The following is a 22,975-nucleotide window of genomic DNA, read 5'->3' as shown; positions in this document are numbered from 1 at the left end:
GTCCGCACATATGACGATGTAAAAGAAAGTAAATTGACGTCAAACCGCTTTCTTTATGACGTCACAACACAATTGTATCCTGGCACCCATGAGGTTCCTTTATTCCTGGTGGGTCACATTTAACATGGACCGATAGTAGTGACATTGTGTGAATATATCCGGGCCACGTTGACTAAACTCATCGTGGCGTCATCGTTACTTCCATTACATAAAGTTCTTTGTGCAAAAGATCGCAGATATAAAGGCATGCCAATTAATGTCACTGCGTCCAGTGTGAGCTTGATTCAAAGTTCCTAATTAAATACTAGTAGTTTTACGTTCGTTTACATCTCAACAGCTAACAGCTTTAATCGCTCATCCTAGCTCCAAGCTCCCTGTAGTTCATGCTGCAGTCGACAAATATCGCCGCATACGTGGTGGCCATGCATACAGTTTTGATTTTCTTTGTGTTTCTACCTTCATTCGTCCCCAGCTGTACTGGTGTTGTCAGTATGTGAGATCCGTCCTATGTATGGTGTAGATCACGTGTAACCTGGACAAGCAGTTAAAACATATGTTATATAATTAGGAGCTGAAGGTACGCTATTTTCAAGGTTAGGCTTCAAGAGCTAGTTATCTGTAGATTGATCATGGCACTGAACTCGCAGCAGTGTGATTTGAAACACGTAATGGCCAATAAGTAACCTTTAGACTAAGTCTAAGTGTGTGTGATTCATTACACTTTAGTGTCGTTCCGACAGTGTATTAAAGTGTGATCCACGGCGACTTCGTAAGCCAACAGTAAGTTGGCAGCCCTAAAAAAGGAGCAAGCCTTGCAGGACCTGCTTATCCTATTCGTGAACACCTGGTGTCATCACTGTTTGTCGGTGATCAATTTGTATAAGTCCACCCTCTTTTACGTCCAGTGGTATCTGTTTCGGGAGATAATTGGGATTGATTACGGTATATCTTTGCAAGATTTCGTCATGGTTATGACGTCACGCCGCTCATTTTGACGCAACAAATAGATGATATAGAAAAGCACCACATTTCAAGTTCCCTGTTATCACTATCGTCTTTTCTCTCCCAAATAGATTGCCACACATACTGTGAATAACCGAAGCTCTACATATTCAGATATAATATATAGAGATATTATTACTACTTCAAAATATGATTCCTCATTCTATAAATATCAGATGCGGCAGTGAAATCAGGGTGTTTTTATTTTAATCAGACGTGTTCATTGTGATCTCTCACTGACCAATCAGAATCAAATGGTTTTCAGTCATGGTGGAATTAAATGTACTGTCTGTTAATCGTTATTTTGAGTACGGACGGGACTCAAATAAAAAAAAGTAGGAGAATATGTACTTTACTCAGAAAGTGTTATCATTTGACCACTTTCTAAATGGCATTGTGTGTTCATAGCTTTCCGCCATGGGAGCCGTGCCAATTTACACTTGTCAGAGGGGTACACAAAGTACGTGATCTAGACTACCAGTTGTCGGACTTTCATTATTGTGGAAGCCTCGGTGGCTGAGCGGGTTAGATCGCTGACTTTGTGTGCTGGCGATTAGATGCCTCACTCTAGCAGTGAATCCCGGAGCAGTGGGATAGCCGAGTGGTTAAAGTGTTTGCTCGTCAACCTGAAGAGAGTTCAAAGCTCACCCACCGTGATGAAACGGCAAACATTTCACCAAACAACCTCATCTAATTTCGCTCCTCAGTTCCTCTATCAGTACAACCCACACCCATCGTAAATAGTACCCGCTTTATTACCGATCGGGCTTTAGATTCCGAGCCTCCACCTTGGGCTATGTGTCATCATGGGGTTAATTGGTCCTTGGGACAAGCGTCACAAATACGCAAGTTACCAATTAATTTGAAACTTTAACTCTGAATCCTGAACGAAAGAACCCATCAAAGTGTGCGGAGGTGTTGATCTTTGGTAAATTGCTATTCGTAGTTTGTGAAAACGTTCATTATTCTTCGAGACGTTCGTGTCAAGATGTCCGGTGTTTCATTCCACCGGTCGTAACCGTGCTCGACCGAAAATTAACGCTAGACACTCATGGGACGGCCCCCTGACTTATTTAGTGCGGTGCTGCATCAGGTTGGCGGAAACGCTTCTCTGTGTCATTAATTCGAGAAACATTTCCTATTATAGCAAGTGCTTAGTTTTTTTTGTCTTGGCGAACAAAATCATTGGAAATAAATCTTACATTTCAGAGATTTTATATCTAAAGGATGTTCTGTTCAATAAGTCACGGCAATCAATTACAGGTTAATTATCTTTGACGAGAGCGTGGTGCACATCGATTCTCTTTGTGTAAAACATTTTGTCGTTAGGGGATGATTGTTTAATGCAGATGTCAAAAACTGTTAAAAACAGCATTAAAATAAAATATTTAAAAAAATAAAAAATCCTAAAACACTAATAAAAATCCTGTTCTGACGGTTAATACCAGTTGTTCTACAAGTAGCATTTGCTATGTGTTCTTCATAGTTGTCCAGCAAGCAGTACCGATACTGATAGGGTCCTTGCAATGTCCAACACACCCTTTATACGGGGAAAATATAATTTGTGTCGTCCTTGATAAAGCTTTCGAACTTGGATATGTGATTTGGTTGTTGCGTGAATGATCGACTGAGTTGGGTTTAAAGCCGCTTTGAACAGTATTCCACTTATATCTCGGCGTGTTTGTTTGATTGTTTGTTTGTTGCTTAACGCCACGTGTCCTAGATGTCAGACGTTCACAACTTTGGTGAAACCCACAAGTTTGGGTGCGGTGCTGACAAACCTTCAAACCAACTTGGGGCAAACCGGGATTCGAACCAGTGATCTTATGTTTCTGGCGTGAATAAGGGATGAAACCTTCAGAACAGCGAACTGGGACATCACGTCTTCACGAACAAATTTAAGAAACGTAAAGCACGGCCGAGTATGTCATTGAGACATCACGTCTTCACGCACAAACCCAACAAATGGAAAGCAGGGCCAAGTATCTCACTGAGACATCACGTCTTCACGCATAAACCCATCAAATGGAAAGCAGGGCAGAGTATCTCACTGAGACATCACGTCTTCACGCATAAACCCAACAAATGGAAAGCAGGGCCAAGTATCTCACTGAGACATCACGTCTTCACGCATAAACCCAACAAATGGAAAGCAGGGCAGAGTATCTCACTGAGACATCACGTCTTCACGCACAAACCCAACAAATGGAAAGCAGGGCCAAGTATCTCACTGAGACATCACGTCTTCACGCACAAACCCGACAAATGGAAAGCAGGGCCAAGTATCTCACTGAGACATCACGTCTTACCGCACAAACCCAACAAATGGAAAGCAGGGCCAAGTATCTCGCTGAGACATCACGTCTTCACGCACAAACCCAACAAATGGAAAGCAGGGCCAAGTATCTCGCTGAGACATCACGTCTTCACGCACAAACCCAACAAATGGAAAGCAGGGCCAAGTATCTCACTGAGACATCACGTCTTCACGCACAAACCCAACAAATGGAAAGCAGGGCCAAGTATCTCACTGAGACATCATTTCTTCACGCACAAACCCAACAAATGGAAAGCAGGGCCAAGTATCTCGCTGAGACATCACGTCTTCACGAAGAAGCTCAACAACTGGGAAGCCAGCGTAAGGAGCCCATAGCGTCCAGTTGCAGTTCTCTGGTCCGTTCTTTTATCCATACATCTTTCCGTGTCAGGACGAATATGCTCCCGTCTGAGCCCTCTGTAATTAATTGATGCAAGGCATAGGACTCACTCAGAGGTATTGCCTTCATCCGGGTCTCTGCCATTCAATATGGCGGGTGATTGACGCAAGTTTGATTGAGATTATTGACAGCTGAAATCGGCCAGGATAGAATCATTTCTCGCTGTTCACAATCCCCTAGATCAAAGGAGAGTCCCAAACGTTTAAAGAATTTGGTAGATTGAAGACGTGTAAAAAAATGACTGTACTTCTATTAGAAATATCGTAAATGTGCATTAACGTGGTACGGCACGCTTCAGCAACAGTTTCTAACCTCAGAAGGCTCCAAGGGGAAACAGACTTAATCATGACGATTGTGAAAGCCTAATTAAATAGCCACTTCAACAGGTTTCACCCACACAAATCTGATTCATCTCCTGCCGTGTGATGCAGCAGCGACCAGCTGCGGATGTTGGTATAGAGCTTAACCTCGTTAGTCAGGACACTGTTATTTCGATGACCCCGCATTAGATTATTTATAATGCTGTGTGTTGTTGTTTCAAAGACGAGGATTAAGTAATGGCGGATACTTGCAGTCTCGCAGTCTCGCAGTCTCATCTAACAGATGTCCCTGAGATCAACTACAGTAAACTACGGTTATGACACGGACTTGTTATATAGGTCCGTGGGTTATGACGAACTCAAAGGGACCTCTAATTTTAGTTCGTCATAACCATTGTCCGTTATCAGCATATATACAGCATATACACATCAAATGGCCGAGAGAAAAAAATCGTTATATCCGTCAGTTCGTTATAAGCGTGTTCGTCATAAACGTTGTTTATCGTCCATTTAAAAAAATATAAACAAAATACAACCAAGCTATTTCCGTTACCATAAGAAACCAACGCAATTAGCAAAACTCACAACATTCCAAAAAAACAATCAACAATCCAACGCAAGCATGACAATCCAATAAAACCGACAATATCTTTTTCATAAGAAATCTCTACTAAATACAGGGTCCAATGTACGATTCCAACTTTATCATAAGCATGTGTTTATGAATCACTATCAAACAATGATGACACCAGCATACCCTGTCCCACTGGTGACACGTCACAAAAGCATCCAAAGGCAAGTTAATATCTCCATTGTTCAAAGATAGAAACTGACCCCTTTCAGAAGTACCAGTTACTACAGAATGTCGTTTTTGGTTTTTGTACTAATATTAACAAGGATATTTACTTAAAGGACTTAAAGGAAGACTTTTCCCTGTGTGAAACTGAGATACTGTGTGATAAGGCTAGCCCTTAACTGTTATATTAGTATACACCATAAACTTGAACTGACAGACAAGCCAACAGGTGTTTGAGGGCCTGCAGATGTGTTCGGATCCCCATCAGTTCGAGTCCTGACCTTGACTGCAGCCATGACGACATAGAGGCTGACTTACGTCCATGACCTGGTGCCTACTTGTACAAAAGTAGGCCATGGCACCTACACGATTTTAAATAGAGCATGTCAAGGAAATCAAGGGAATACAAAATGGCGTCCACAAACAGCGATCACTTTCCGGCACACGCAGGCCAAGCTGTCAGGGGAACACAATGAGATTATCTCGCCTCACCGATGCGCCACAAAGCATATACAGCCCCCGCTCCCAATCTGATTACGTCAATCTGATTGACCATTCTTTCCTAATCACATCCGCACTGAAGGTTTGGTCGATCCCGGTCGATCCGGCCATTAATCAAATAGACCGGTAGCCCGGACCGAACCATATAACATTTGTTTTCTCGCAGCATACCGTTGTTGTACGAGATGTGCATTTCCGGGAAATACAGTAACTGGAATACAGTTTGGAGTTGTTATTTGTGTATGTGAGTGTATATGAGTGCATCGTATTCTTCGTGCAAAGGCTGGTCTTTTTGTATCCGTCATTGGTACCTGGTAAAGACTCGGACCATTGCTGCAAATAGTACTTAAGGCTCCGAGTTTAAACCAAGACCATGGGTTTCCACAGTTGGGACTGACCAAGATGTTTATGGTTTTTTTTAGAATATGAATGTGTATATCTAGAGGTTTATTACTGAATGATTGTGTGTGTGTGTGTGTGTGTGTGTGTGTGTGTGTGTGTGTGTGTGTGTGTGTGTGTGTGTGTGTGTGTGGAGGGGGGGGGGGGGTGAGAGAACGAATGATTTTTCACTGATTGCATATTTTAGAATTATCTGCATATATAAAGATCTTTGTGTAAAGAAAGATCAGGAACACATTTACTCTCTCTAACTGACTTAAATATATACTTCGTTTCCTCTCCCCCGATCTCCCGCTTCTATAGTCCCCTTTCATTCCTGTCACCAGGGTAAGGAAACCACGTGGGCCAGCTGTGTCGGTCCCGGAAATAGCCGAGTCGAAATGACTGTCATTATTACACGTAGCAGGATAACTATAGCTCAGGAGTTATATATAGATCTGTCATATACACTAATGCCATTTGTGGCGCCTTTCTGGGTCAAGTATTGTGCTTTGGTTTCGATTAATGAAATTACAGCCGTATCGACTAAAATAGGGCACTTTTCGTCTCGAACACTACCCATTGAAAGAATGATTGATACAATCGGAACTTCAAGTGGATGTAGAGTAGAATCCGTCGTTAGAAAACTCGGGCTTTTTTCAATGCATCCATTCCAACATTGTATAACTGACGAAATCCATTCTTGCTATGTCGTGACGAGCAGACATTATTGGTGAACCTACAGCAAGCATATACTCACGCAATTCCATGGCAATCAAATACGTGGGATGGTATAATGGTGCACATAAAAAACGTTATCTCTTTAAATTCTCATGATTTTTCAATCAAACATGGCTCAATATGCAACCTTTGGAACTGCTCTGTGATCAAATGTTGACTTAATTTCGGAAGCGGTGAAGTCGTTGTGGAATTTTTATACCACGTTTGGCTCTCAGACAATCATTTGACCAGTATACAGAAGTCTGACTTTTATATTAGTAACTCCTAGCTGTGATGCTGAGTCCTCTGAAGATTATCTTGTGTAATGATTCGGTCGCAGAAATGTCCAGGGGTCAGATTGGCGGCCGTTTAAATTGCTCTCCTGAACACAAGCCATGTTTGGGAGATGCCTGACACGTCATGACCAGACATGGCCAATATGAGACTGGACCCGTAGGGAGGTTTAGCGGGAACCCAGTCCGAAGAAGGGTGTCCGACCTATTGACTGGGCTCCAGTCTACCTCAACAAATAGGCAGGCGGTGTCCGAAGTCTCGTTGGCTGCGATTGGAAGACCCAAAACTTAGTATTCATTGGTTCTCCATATCAAATGAAAATAAATATGGACGACGTGAAGTTTGTGTGTGAAGTTGAAGTTCTTGACAAAACAAACATCAGCAGGACTTGTGTTATAAGTTTTGTCGCCCGAAATATGTGTACATGTCTCCAAGTTTGTTTACTTTCGTAATGAAATATGCGGATATGTTACACATGTGTACCACATTTCTGGTTCCTGTCCATTGGCTAAAAGCGCTAAGGTTGCTGCGAGAAACAACATTGAAACCAGTTTAGCCGATCTGTAACTGTTGTCTTCCGACACGTGACAACAATGTTCCATAACAAGCGTTTCTATTTATACATTGCAGATTTTATGTTAGACTAGCATCTATTCTCTGACATTTTTTTACAGAAAATGACACTTGTTAAATTCATAAATTATCATAAAAATTATAATCAAAGGGCGCCAAAAGACTTTCTTCATTATCAGATCTGGAACTGCATTAATCTTCACTTGTCTAATATTATAGGCCTGAAATGTACATGTATGGCTATATATGTTTCAGGATCTATATGACAGACATGCTGCATGGCAGCGACGGGGAATGCTGCTCATATCGTTAAACTGGTCATTATGGCTGGGACGGGTAACTCGCGATCGGGTCCTCGTTTCGGGTGGTCCCTGAGTAGGACCCGGATACCCACAGGACCACCCGGACCCGTGGTTAGTCACGTGATATATTGTTTAATGACAAAAATTATCTAAAACTTCCACGGTTACACTATAAGTAACTAAAGTTTTCATTTCTTTCTGACTCTGCACGCATTCCTTCTGACTTTATATATTTGAATAGAAATAAAACTTCAGTCAACCTCAGTGCATGCAGGACCAGATCGTTTTATACGACTATCTAAATACGGTCAAACTATTCCCCATTGGACACTTGAACCTATTTCTTGAGACCAACAGCGGGTACCCGGGATGGGTCGGGTAGTAGGGGGGTGGGTACCGGGTAGTAAATTAGGACTCCCCAAAGCCCTATTGGTCAGGTCTTTCTTTCATCAGGCTTGCATTCTCAAACAGGAAGACATTCAGACTTATTAGCAACCGCTGTGGAATAATCAAGGGGGAGATAGCTCTTCTCTTAAAATCTGGAAATTCTGATATTCACAGAATGAAATTAAAACCCATTTTTGACACGACAAACCCAAACGTTCTTCGCAAAGATATCGTTCATGCGGAATGTTTACACTTGCATTGAACATGTCCTGACCTTATAGGTATGTAAACCGGGAACATCATCATGCTCTTTTACACCTGGTTCAGTTATCTCTAGTGGAGACTGTTCTGGGCCCACAATTGTAAGCCTATGTTAAAGTATGGGAGTTACGATCCTCTTAGCGCTACGATTGTTGTAAGCCTATATTAAAGTATGGGAGTTACGATCCTCTTAGCGCTACGATTGTTGTAAGACTATGTCAAAGTATGGGAGTTACGATCCTCTTAGCGCTACGATTGTTGTAAGACTATGTCAAAGTATGGGAGTTACGATCCTCTTAGCGCTACGATTGTTGTAAGACTATGTCAAAGTATGGGAGCTACGATCATCTTAGCGCTACGATTGTTGTAAGACTATGTCAAAGTATGGGAGTTACGATCCTCTTAGCGCTACGATTGTTGTAAGACTATGTCAAAGTATGGGAGTTACGATCCTCTTAGCGCTACGATTGTTGTAAGACTATGTCAAAGTATGGGAGCTACGATCATCTTAGCGCTACGATTGTTGTAAGACTATGTCAAAGTATGGGAGTTACGATCCTCTTAGCGCTACGATTGTTGTAAGACTATGTCAAAGTATGGGAGTTACGATCCTCTTAGCGCTACGATTGTTGTAAGACTATGTCAAAGTATGGGAGCTACGATCATCTTAGCGCTACGGCTACTGCAAGCCTATATTAAAGTATGGGAGTTACGATCATCTTAGCGCTACGACTGTTGTAAGCCTATGTTAAAGAATGGGAGTTACCATCATCTTAGCGCTACGACTGTGGTAAATCTATGTTAAAGAATAGGATTTACGATCAACATAGCGCTACGACTGTGGTAAATCTATGTTAAAGAATTGGAGTTACGATCAACATAGCGCTACGACTGTGGCAAATCTATGTTAAAGAATGGGAGTTACGATCAACATAGCGCTACGATTGTTGTAAGACTATGTCAAAGTATGGGAGCTACGATCATCTTAGCGCTACGGCTACTGCAAGCCTATATTAAAGTATGGGAGTTACGATCATCTTAGCGCTACGACTGTTGTAAGCCTATGTTAAAGTATAGGAGTTTCGATCACCTTTAGAGTTACGACTGTTGTAAGCCTATGTTAAAGAATGGGAGTTACCATCATCTTAGCGCTACGACTGTGGTAAATCTATGTTAAAGAATAGGATTTACGATCAACATAGCGCTACGACTGTGGTAAATCTATGTTAAAGAATTGGAGTTACGATCAACATAGCGCTACGACTGTGGCAAATCTATGTTAAAGAATGGGAGTTACGATCAACATAGCGCTACGACTGTTGTAGGCCTATGTTAAAGTATGGGAGTTACGATCATCTTAGCACTACGACTGTTGTAAGCCTTGGTTAAAGCATGGGAGTTACGATCATCTTTAGCTTTACGACTGTTGCAAGCCTATGTTAAAGTATGGGAGTTACGATCATCTTAGCGCTACGACTGTGGTAAATCTATGTTAAAGAATGGGAGTTACGATCATCTTAGCGCTACGCTGGGGTAAATCTATGTTAAAGTATGGGAGTTACGATCATCTTTAGCGATGACATGTATCAACCAAGTCAGCGAGCCTGAACCCCCGATCCCGTTAGTCGCCCCTTACGACAGGCATTGTCGCCTTTTATGGTAAAACAATATTGTTTATTAAAACGGCGTTCAGCAAGACTCAAGAAGGTTGGGACACCCGAGTGACTCTATATTATCGTACTGAAATAACACATGTGAGAGTGTACGCATGACAACTACAATTATGTGAACTGTTGAAAGAAATACAACCCAAAAGGACCCAGTAATTTCTTTCCCTCTTTTAAATGTGCGGGATTACGATGTGTTTTATTAAATACTGCCACCAAGCATTACGGTCAATAGGTATAGGATCGCTACTAAGCTGAACGGCTCCTATTTCACCTCAGTTTAGTTCTGTTCAAAAGAAAAAAAGTCTCTCTCACTGTTTGAGTAATTCAAATCTTAATTAACTCACAAATAACTAATTCGGAGTTATTCAAGCAAATACCCATTTCATAACTGATTATTACACACGAAAAATGTAATTCTATCTCCAGAAAAGAAAGTTTTTTTAGATAAACCACAGCTTGAATCGTTGATCAAAGGCCCCGTGTTGGGGGTTTCCAGCGATTATGCTTCATAAAACCAACTACATCACATATGATTGCCTAATATTTCCAGAAAATCTCATGTCTTGGGATCGTGACAGCTGATATTTTTTATTTAGTTTTCATTAGTTCGATTTAAGATCAGTCTTTCATCTCGGAAATGTCTTTTGTCGACGCCAGGCAATGTTACATTTACAAGAACCGCATTGTTAGATATTGTCCAAAGTAATGATTGAGACAAATCAGCTGAACTGCAGGTCTGAGGTCAGCGTGGAGGTTTGTGACTTAAATTGTGTCCAATAATGAACTTTTATTCGAGGCAGCCCAGCATATTATTGGCAAAATTCATCGTAGGTTCCCTGTATTTCCCAACCGGTTATAAGGCCGTATTGTAGAGAGGACAAGATAGGGCGTTACACCAAGCCAGGCATTGTTTATGTGACACCACCCGTGAAGATCCGGAGTAGAATAGGTCTTCAGCAACCCATGCTTGCCATCAGAGGCGACAATGCTTGTCGTAAGAGGCGACTAACGGAATCGGGTGGTGAGGTTCTCTGACTAACGGGATCGAGGGTTCAGGCTCGCTGACTTGGTTGATGCATGTCATCGTATCCCAATTGCGTGTATCTATGCTCATGATGTCACTCACCGGATTGTCTGGTCCAGACTCGATTATTTACAGACCGACGTCATACAGCTGGAATATTACTGAGTGCGGCGTTAAACAACAAACAAACAAACACATGATGTAACACCCTTGAAGCTTTCAGGCGTAACGCAACGTTACACACTGTCCTACAGTTATAGCACAGGAATATCCGGCGCAGTGTCACACAGATAAACCTTACAATGTCTAGAGGTGAGGTGAAATGGAGTTTAACGTCGCGTCCAAGATTATTGCACTTATATAGCGACGTGCATGTACGTGTGTGTGTTTGTCTGGCTGCTTGTACTAGTCCGGACTGATGCCGATTTATAGTGCTAGCTCACTGAGATACCATGCCGCAGTTTAACATGAATACCCCACTCAGACACAGTATACTGACTCCCAGCCGACCAGTCTTTGTTTTAACCCCTTAATGTCGAGCGCCAGACAGAGTAACAACAAGTACCATTTTTTAACGTCTTTTGGTATGACGCGGTCGGGGATCGAACTCCTGACCTTCCGCTCTCCGGGCGGCGGTCATACAATGTCTAGACCTATACTAGACATTTAAGGCCAGACTTTGGAGCACAAGCCATCTTTAAATATGGTAAATGTACTTCGTGCACTTTGTGTGTGACTGAATACATCGTCATATCTTTAGGAACTTGAATAGTTAAATACATCTGTTCATCCTTCTTAGCATTGTCGGTCACGATGTGGTTCTCGAGAGTTATACACCAGTGCAGAATGGCGGCGTCAATGACAGCCTTGTCTTCAAATAATTGATTTCTGACTTAGTAGAAAACATTAACGATCACAACATTATTCACAAACTGATTAACGACGTTGAGTTGCCTTTGATAAAGTGTCCAAAAGTGGCAACAGAAATATTCAGAATTTGTTTAACTCTCATATGATTTAATAATCAGCTTTAATGACAACCATGTTCAGCTATGCCACAAGCATATTCACGCTACGATGAAATCACGTTGGGGGAAAGTTTGCGGCGGATTCTGGCCAGATCTGTCAGTGAAACAGATAACGTGGACGCCGACCTCTGATGCTGCTGATGATGATGGACGATGTAGGGGAGGGGATACATCAGTTATTCCTGTGCCTCTTCTAGAATAAACCATCAACGATGAACTCGACCATTAAGTGATTTGTTTCAGCGAGTCTGACAGAGTTATCTGCCCATTGGTTGATTGATTCGCTCGGAAAGAAAACTTGTTAATTATTTGTAGACTCTGGGATCACGACTCCAGCATTAATCTGGTCCTTATTGCACAGTGAGGCACGGTTGGTCCAGTCGTCTAAGGTTCGAATCCTAGTTTCAAATCAGTGAGCCCGAGTTGGTACAATGCTTGAACGTTTAAATGCAGCCAATCTTTACCCAATACCTATAAATTCCAAAATATTTAACCTGCGTAACGTCGACGTGTCCAGTGCTGGTGTATGAGTCGATACTGTCGCCCTTCGCGCTATTTCGCAGATGTATTTTACGCCTAATCTGACCTGCACCACGTCGTGCTTTCTTTGAATACTTCTCAAAGTGGCATTAACCAAACTGCCTCACTCACTCTTCATTATGCAAATAGTCCAGGACTAAAGCGAACTTTGTCACATTCGTCAAAGCAGACACCGGATTGTTTATCTAATGTCTTATTGTGTAACTATTCCCATCTCCCCAGGCAATGTAGTGAACTGAAAGTAAAAGTTCGATACTCTTACTCTGATACGAGATACATGGAAGATCGGAAAATAAAGTTAGAGATTTATAGTCAGTTAACGCCATCGCCTAGGGAGTGAGTGAGTGAGTATTGTTTTACGCCGCTTTTAGCAATATACCAGCAATATAGTGGCGGGGGACAACAGAAATGGGCTTCACACATTGTACCCATGTCGGGAATCGAACCCAGGTCTTCGGCGTGACGAGCGAACGCTTTAACCACTAGGCTACCCGACCGCCCTCTCCCCCGGGAAGATGACGCCTTCTGCGTACCATAGGTCACAGTTAGGTTTTGTTTGTTTGTTTGTTTGTTGTTTTACGTCGCTCTCAGCAATATTACAGCTATATGACGGCGGTCTGTAAATAATCGAGTCTGAACCAGACAATCCAGTGATTGATATCATGAACATCAAACCACGCAATTGGGATATGATGACATGCTTCAACCAAATCAGCGAGTCTGACCACCCGATCCCGTTAGTCGCCTTTTACGACAAGCATTGTCGCCTTTTACGGCAAGCATGGGTTGCTGAAGACCTATTCTACCCCGGATCTTCACGTGGACAAGCATGGGTTGCTGAAGACCTATTCTACCCCGGATCTTCACGTGGACAAGCATGGGTTGCTGAAGACCTATTCTACCCCGGATCTTCACGTGGACAAGCATGGGTTGTTGAAGATCTATTCTACCCCGGATCTTCACGGGTCAGGTCACAGTTAGACTGACTGCCAGTCGCAGAGCGGCTCCAAATTGCAGCCAAGGCCAATACATTGGAATGAAGGGGTTGCCTGGTGGTTAGATTGTTCGCTGCCGTGCCGAAGCCTCGGGTTCTGTCCCAAACATGGGTACAAGGAGTGAAGCCAGTCTCCGGTCTCCTGTCGTGATGATGCTGGAATATTGCTTGAAACTGTGTATTTATAACCATCTTCACTCAAGCACCCATTATAAGTGATGTGTATGAAACAAAATCATTCTCTATGTAATTACATTAATCATTAACTGGAGGGGCGGTTGGGTAGCCTAGTGGTTAAAGCGTTCGCTCGTCACGCCGAAGACCCGGGTTCGATTCCCGACATGGGTACAATGTGTGAAGCCCATATCTTGTGTCCCCCGCCGTGATATTGCTGGAATATTGCTAAAAGCGGCGTAAAACCAAACTCACTCACTCACTCACATTAACTGGATTCATTTGAATCTTAAAATTTAGGTTAGGAGATAAAAACTTGAAAGACTCCAATCGTTTTCAAGGCTCTGACCAAGAGGAAGTGGGTTATTGTTGCAAACATTACTGTTTAATGATACCAACTTAGATCCGGAAGTTCGGCTTTTATTTCCCCGCAGACATAACACTCACGTGACACGCATCTCTATTACCATTCCCTATAGATGACAGTCCGGCTATTATCCCTGGTTAACACAGACTGTATAATTACTATCATTGGGTAGATGATACTAATTATAACTTCCGGTTCAGTTGTACCTGCCGCGGTGGTCTTAATGGCTGACGGTCTGATATTGCGTTTGTTCACCTTTGAGACAGTTGACCGACTTCAAATACCCCGGGGAAACATTTCAATCTTCTGATATTTCTGTTATGCCTAAAGCGCCGTTTAACCGTACTCACTCAAACAGTTGCTGTGGTATCAGAGCTAAGGCGGACGTGATTACATATATCGGTGTATGTCGTTAAGGCACAGGGAGAAAAGGACAATGCCTCTCTGGCTCTCGAGTGTGCTAGGGGGAGTAATTCACCGTTACAGACAAAGTGCTCGTACTTAGAGAAGAGACACTGGGCGATAAGGACAGGCGAACCTAAACCGTCTGTAGACTATGTACGTAGAGGCAGTGATGTGACGTCATAGAATTTGGCGTTTAAGAATTGTTGGCACCTACTTGGCAATAACCATTTACAGGTTCATTCTGGATATAACATACAGATCGAGTTGCACCATACTAAAATAATTACAGAATTGTTTATGACAGTTTTATTTTATTTGCACGTCATAACACCCATTGTACAAAAAATGCTTTACACATATTCATAGGGTAGATAAGATATATTTTCCTCTGGAGATTTACATTTGAACTGAAATACATTTACATTTACAACTGAAATAAATTTTGTAATGAAGAATAAATAGAGAATCTCACCCTCGTGTCTTTTGATATCAAATATATCAACACGAGTTGATAAAAGTGGAAAAACTCCCAGGCTTTCCACTTTTATCAACGAGTGTTGATATATTTGATATCAAAAGACACGAGGGTGAGATTTCATTTATCACCCAACATCATATCATTCTTTCAACTTTTTCAATTTGTAGACAATAATTAGCAGTGTCTTCAGTGTGAAAGGTACTGCAAACAGCTTCAGTAGCAGAGCCATTAGTGATGTCATTTGATTGTGGCGTCATGGTAACCAAGACGTCACAATGGTCTGCAAAGCATTGTGATTAATCTCATTGCAGCGATATATACAGTGTAGATATCGCTTGATCTCATCCAAGCGATATCTCCTGTGGGAGCCAGTTTAGGATGATAATTATAATCATCATACAGTTTTGAGCCCATATATTGTGTTTACGGGCCGACCAGATTCCTGTGTGTGTGTGTGCGGGTGTATGTGTGTACGTGCGTGCGTGTATGCGTGTGTGTGTGCGGGTGTATGTGCGTGCGTGCGTGTATGCGTGTGTGTGTGGAGAGAGGGGGAGTGAGGTCGGGAGGTGGATTTTCTTTTAGTAGAGACATAATATTTTTTAGTCTTCTCTTCAAGACAAGGAGGGACTGAACATTTCTGTTCTGTTTTAGTACCTCAGGCAAAGTATTTTTCCATTACATTCTGGAACAAGTTATTATTTTTAACTATCGTTAAATTAGCGCAAAGCCATGGATATTACTTTATTTGTTTGTACTCATACTGCGAAAACAACCAGCGATACATCCGCTAAAAACATTCTTCTGGGAGACATTCCTTGGGAAGTATTCGTGAGAGCATACAGTCACTAAACCGGAAGCGGAAGTGACCGACATGCGCAGACCTATGCGCGAAGCATGACGCCATCGCGGTGGCGATAGATTTATCATGGCAGTGTTACATCATCGGAGCCAATGACACTGATCCTTCAGGTTGGGTTGGTTACTCCTGACATTTCCAGGAAGAGCTAGTGCTTTGTCGTGTTCGTGAAACACCCAGTCTGGAAGCTACTCCACGTCAATCAGGCACACGCTGGGACCTGAGTAATATATCTTTTGTGGAGAATCGGAATAATAACCCTGTCGGGACGCAGCGAGTAATTGTCATATATTCCCCAATCACCACACAAGATTACAAGTATGTCTAGAAATGGGCTTCAATGTAGACATACCTACTTTGTCCGTAGTCAAACTTTGCTTAGATTATCAGTGTGTTCATACACATATAGTGTGTGATGATATGGACTCGGCGACTGTAAGTGGTCTCCTACGTGTTCTCATGTCGGATATCGAGCCGGTCCGTCTACACGATCCGTGTCAAGAGAAACCAAATATACCAGTACCAGGCCCTTTATACCTGTCAACTTGAAGGCCTAGAAACGTTTCATTATGAGGACATTTGCTTTTCGTCGTTGCCTCCGCCATCACTACCAGCTCACTCCTCCCTGATGCTAACCCCACCCTCTTCCGCTTCCAGCTTTCTCCCCACTTCGCCGCATAACTAATCCCTATCACAAACTACACCCTGACCCTCACCCACACCTTCTGCCTCTCCCTAGCGTTAACCCTAACCCCCACCTATCACTCATCTTAGCCTTCGCCATCATCATCAGCCTCATCATCACCCTCATCCTCATCCCAACGGCCTACTCTTATCACTTTCCACATCAACATCCACCAACCCACAAATACTCTTACAGATCAACCTCATCCTCACCCCCTCCTCACTCTCACCCTCATCCCCAATTTACACCTATCCTCATTGACCGACACACCTGAAACCCTCCCAGCTCCGCTGTCGTCCACTGTGTCCCCCGATCCCTACACTCACCTCCATTCTCGCCCCCACATCGTTCTCTGTGACCCCCGATCCCTACATCCACCTCCTCTATCGTCCCTACCTCGTTCTTTGTGTCCCCCGATTTCTACACCCACCTCCACTCTCGTCCCCACCTCCTCTCTCGTCCCCACCTCGTTCCCTGTGTCCCCCGATCCCTACACTCACCTCCATTCTCGCCCCCACCTCGTTCTCTGTGTCCCCTGATCCCTACACCAAACTCCTCTCTCGTCCCCACCTCGTTCCCTGTGTCCCCCAATCCCTACTCTCCCCTCCACTCTCGTCCCCACCTCGTTCCCTGTGTCCCCCGATCCCTACATCCACCTCCTCTCTCGTCCCCACCTCGTTCTCTGTGTCCCCCGATTCCTACACCCACCTCCACTCTCGTCCCCACCTCGTTCCCTTTGTCCCCCGATCCCTACTCTCACCTCCACTCTCGTCCCCACCTCGTCCCCTGTGTCCCCCGATCCCTACATCCACCTCCTCTCTCGTCCCCACCTCGTCCCCTGTGTCCCCCGATCCCTACATCCACCTCCTCTCTCGTCCCCACCTCGTTCCCTGTGTCCCCCGATCCCTACATCCACCTCCTCTCTCGTCCCCACCTCGTTCCCTGTGTCCCCCGATCCCTACACTCACCTCCATTCTCGCCCCCACCTCGTTCTCTGTGTCCCCTGATCCCTACACCAAACTCCTCTCTCGTCCCCACCTCGTTCCCTGTGTCCCCCAATCCCTACTCTCCCCTCCACTCTCGTCCCCACCTCGTTCCCTGTGTCCCCCAATCCCTACTCTCACCTCCACTCTCGTCCCCACCTCGTTCCCTTTGTCCCCCGATCCCTACTCTCACCTCCACTCTCGTCCCCACCTCGTCCCCTGTGTCCCCCGATCCCTACATCCACCTCCTCTCTCGTCCCCACCTCGTCCCCTGTGTCCCCCGATCCCTACATCCACCTCCACTCTCGTCCCCACCTAGTTCTCTGTGTCCCCCGATGCCTACACCCACCTCCTCTCTCGTCCCCACCTCGTTCCCGTTTGTCGCCTGATCTGCACCCTCAGTGAGTAATCAATGAAAAATTGCGGAAGGAACTGATGCGTAAATGCTATTTTCTGCCAGCTCAGCACTATTTGCCATTTGCGGCTGTGTAAGGAGGGGTAAAACACCTCTAATCATTTGGCCATTGTTGGCGTTGAGTAAATCAATGTACAAGGCCTTGTTCACGCTCCCTAAATACTTCTGGCTATTGTTGTGGTATAAATATATCACCATAGTCCAACACCTACAGATCAATAGATGTTTCAACACATTCACTTAACAGTATTGAAGAAGCAAATCCAGGCCAGAAGACCATTGTCCAGTGTCTTCAAGATGCCACCTAGTTAAAAGGGCCAACGAGTAGACTGATTACAGCACAATTACATATCAATGTAGAAGGTCGACGGAAGGAATGCATGTACATTCCACTTTTCCTCGAAACTCACATGTAGCTATAAATTGTCACCCGTGGTTTGCCAGCACCAGACCAGTATCCACAGCTTGCACCACAGCGGTAAACATCTACCACCTACGTCACTTCCGGCTAGACCCATTACCATCCGGGGTATATTAGGTCTTCAGTAATCCATGCTTGCCGTAAAAGGTGACTATACTTGTCGTAAGTGGCGACTAATGGTGTCGGGAAGGTCGGGTTCGCTGACTTGGATGATGTATGCCAATGTCTCCCAGTTGCGTGGATCGATGCTCATGAGATCAATCACTGGATTGTCTGAGTCGATTATTTACACACCGTCGCCATATAGCTGGGATATTGCTGAGTGCGGCGTTAGGCAACAAACAAACATCAAGCTGGCACGCCTTGATACAATAAGAATACGGTTCAAACGGTGTTAAACCCAACTCACTCACTCACTCACTGACTTCTTCCTCTGTCACAGGTGAGCTTCTTCTCCACGAGTCCAGTGCTGAGCAACAGGGAGCGCTTCCCTTACTTCCTCCGGACAATCCCCTCCGACGTCAACCAGGCCCAGGCTATGGTCGAGCTGGTCAAGCTGTTGAAGTGGACATACGTGTCCGTGGTGTACGAGGAGTCAAGCTACGGCATGCAGGTGCGTGGTGGTCAGGGGTCAGGGGTCAGGGGTCAATGCCACAAAGCGGTCTACGACTGTCGCAATTCACATTGCAAAACAAGTGCGGATCAAGCAATCGTGACAGGGAGGGGTCCAAAATATAAAGTCCTCTCTCAGATAATTTTACTGCATACGACATACTACAGTAAACTAAGTATAACGAACTATAATTAATGGTTCCGTCGAGTTCGTTATAACCGTAGTTTACTGTACATTTGGTTTTCAAAAAGGGGAGGGGTGGGGGCTGGTCCGAACACCCTGGACACCCCCTCTGGATCCGCCTATGTTCAACACAGAGTTTCGGGCGTCTTTGAGTTAAGATCGTTTTATGGAACCGGTCCATATCTTTGGGAAATCGATACAAAGGGGGTTTCATTATGTTTGGGTTGATGTGAATAGGTAATGTGTTGTTTGGATTTGGGGATAAATTCAACACAGGGCAGTGTTTTAAACGTCCTCGCCGTTCACTGTCTATGTAATCCCATTGCATACGCACACAACTGACCAACGGCTATCTAATACTTGCCTAACAACTTATTGTTTATGTGTGACTTTCAAAAGACCTTCAGTTGAACTTCTTAGCCACTTCTCAATCAAACCACATGAATGACAAGTCAGCCCAACATCGATATATATGTAAGACAGGCCATTATTCTTTTCAAATAATAATATCTTTCGCCATTGTTCATTATTTTCCAGTAAACATGAACGATATAAAACTTTCAAGCTTAGAAAACGTGAAAAATGGAAGTATATTATCTAAATGTTTATGAAAATATTTTGTTAGATTTTTTTACAGTGCAATTGACCATCAAATATGAATCTAAACTTTTGAGTAGTTAGAAAACATGAAAGACGCTAATATCTCCAGAAATTACCACGCGATGTTATAACACGCGCACAGATACAAAGAAAAGCACATTACGATTAGATCTCTGGCGATAAGTTAATTATCAAATTAAACCCAATTGAACGAAATGATTAAATTAGTTATGTATATAATGGTTTAAGTATCTAACACTGTCTCATAACAATAAAAGCGGTCTTTAACAGTGGAACCTTTGTATTCGTTTATTCCCAATTCAACAGCAACCCCACAAAGATTTTCTTTGAAGTCAAACATAATACAAACTACATGCCGAAATTAAAAGTTTGATTACCCCTTCGTTAACACAGTGACAGCGGTAGGCTATATGTTTCCGTTTCATATTTGCTTGGCAGCAAATCCTGATGGTAACAACTATTGTCTTTCTTTCGCCCCGTTAATGCACATGCGCCTTAGCATGAAATCAACAGTTATATATTCCTGAGCACTTAATTACAAGGTATTGAGAACCGACTCCGGGAACGACATCGATTGCAGCAATAACATCGCCTATTCAGCCGTCAGGCATTCCCTTACGCACTAAAGATTTATATCATTTAATCAAAAGTGGAATTTCGTTTCGTTTCCTTCAAAGCCATGATTTATGTTTCCCGCCAACCTTCGCGGTGTTCAACCCAATTTAAAACCCACCGTCACAAGAGAGCTTTGTCGACACGGTCAAAGGTCAAGGTCTAGTTAATGTGGTACGGCTTCACTTTTCTAATATAAAACTACGACCTTTCTCGCATCTGTTATCGATTCGTATTTTAATAAACTTTGTGTTTATTTACTGTGAAAGGAAATGTGCAAGTGTTTATTTATTTTGAATGATGTTTGAAATACGAGATTGCGTTCACTTGAAACAAGTTAAAGTGTCAATAACTAGGAGCCTTTAAGTTTAATTTTCCGTTTAAAGTATTTTAGAAATGCTGTTAAAAAAAACGCCAAATAATTTGAAAGGAACGACGTATTCATGGGCTGAAGAAATTACTGGGGAATCTCGGAACATGAAACGTGTTTAAGGCACTTTCACGTTTCTGGGGCAATAAACAATCCTGAATATCTGCGCCTTCCCATTCTTCAAATTTAAACTTTGAACAAGACGATTAAATTCTAGAAAATAGTATCACAACATTTACACACCTGTCAAAAGAAACGTCTCCGGGCTAGACCACAGCACGAATGTCGCGACCGAAAGCGGGAGTGATCGCTGCATTTGGACGTTTGTGTGAATGATAGTAGTCAAAACAACGTTCAAACAATCGCGCAGAATGAAGGCGTCCCAGTAGCGATCGAGGTGACGTTTGTTTTGGGCAGGAGTGTATCACCTCTGCATCCACACGTAATAGTGATCGACTGGATATGTACACATACGTGGCGCGTTAAGACTGATGTGTCTTGTTTGCATGTATATACGCTTGAAAAGTGTTGGCTTTTTTCCGAAAATGTGATTGATTTATCAAAACAAATGTACAGGATTTTACAAACTGTTTTTTAATGTTCTCATTTGCTAGATTAGGTTTTGAAATGGCTGTTGCTTTGTTTGTCACGTGTATTTAAGGATTAGATTCACGTGTCAGTGCTTTCTTTGTGTTTTATACAAAAGTCCGTTATTTGCACGCCACTTGTATTTACAGATTTTATTAACCTGCTTCACTCCTTTACTCGTATGTCACTTGCATTTAATTTTTTGATTAACTCGTTTCAGTTACTTTCTTGCATGTCACTTATAATTAAAGGTTTTATTGAAGCATTTCGCCATTTATTTTATGTGCCAATTTTTATTAAGCATTTTGTCAGTTTATATTAGTGTTTTCTTGGAGAGAACTTGGACAAGCATATAGGCTCATTGGACAGGGATTAAAACTTTGTGTTGCTTCCACTCGTATTTAGTTCTAACAGTCGGGATGAGCGTATATCGTGATTGGTGTCAGGTGTGTAAAATAAAGAAGCTACGCATATGTTTATGTGTCCGAATGCATTGGGATTTTTTTAGAGTGGCCTAGCGGTAAAAGTGTTCGCTCATCATGCCCAAGCTCGATTTTCCAATGTACAACGTATAAAGCCCTTTTCGGGTGTCCCGCGCCGTGATATTGTAAATTAACGAGATTTAAAGACGTGATAAAGATGGAGATGATGAGGATGGTTGTTTTAACGCTGCAGTCCGTAATATTCGAGCTCTGTCTCGTCAGCCTGTGATGTCTGTGATACCTGTGCCTTTGATTGTTCATCCCTGTGGCCAAAAACAGACATGGTTGGTTGGGCACCCGGCTCGAACAATTTTGTGGCAGATGTGGCACGGCCACTGTGGTTTGTATATATTCGGGATCACCCTGCGGCAGGAGTGAGTGAGTGAGTATGGTTTTACGCCGCTTTTAGCAATATTCCAGCAATATCACGGCGGGGGACACCACCTGCGGCAGGAGAGACGGTTGACAACATCTTGCCAAATATGGATGATCTTGCGTGTTTGACAGGATTAAATATAACAATGTTACTTTGTGTGTTTGTGTGTGTTTGTGTTTGTGTGTGCGTGCGTGCGTGTGTAGGAGAGGGATTGGAACAGTGTCAGGACATCAGTCCCTTATAACTCAACACGTATACTTCATCGCAGAATAAAAAAACCTGTCGCCGCTTTCAATCGTTCAGTGAAACGGGCTAGAATGAACGTTATACATCCTATACTTTTTACCCTGTTAGTGTGGTAGCGTGTTTGCGCGGCCTTACCTGGAGTTGTGGTTTGTTGCAGGGTTTTAACGAGGTGGAGAAGCTGCTGAAAGAGAACGGGATCTGTCTGGCCACCACAGAGAAACTGCTGAAGGACTCGGGCGTGGCCAGTGGCGAGGCTTACGACACCATCGTGGACAGACTTCTGCAGAAGGTCAACGCTAGAGGTAGGTAGCCACCCGTGATACAACACGCATCCTCATCCCCAGCAACGTACAGCAACATCTTTAAGGGTTCGGACAACCTTGAGAGTTCTTTTATTAATCATTATTTATTTGACATTATCCATTTTTTTATTTCGGGACTGAATCTCAAATTTAGTATACACTCTTCAAAATAAGAAACGCACAGGGAGATTTTTAGTAAATTTATTGTCCCTGATAAAGTCGAGATATTTAATTTAATATCATAGATACAAATATGAAACTTTGGAGCTCGATAGTCACATGTTGTCGTTG

General features: G+C 43.2%; 1 pseudogene; it reads left to right on the top strand.

Moving 5' to 3' along the window:
* The window catches only part of LOC139471349 (metabotropic glutamate receptor 8-like), a 183,775-nt pseudogene that overhangs the window by 91,498 nt on the left and 69,302 nt on the right, over window positions 1–22,975 (top strand).

This window comes from Haliotis cracherodii, unplaced genomic scaffold, assembly GCF_022045235.1.
Source record: "Haliotis cracherodii isolate W230 unplaced genomic scaffold, xgHalCrac1.p SCAF_22, whole genome shotgun sequence".
Taxonomy (NCBI): Eukaryota; Metazoa; Mollusca; class Gastropoda; order Lepetellida; family Haliotidae; genus Haliotis; species Haliotis cracherodii.
The sequence above is the reverse complement of the archived record's forward strand: the minus strand, read 5'-3'. Positions and strand labels throughout refer to the sequence as shown.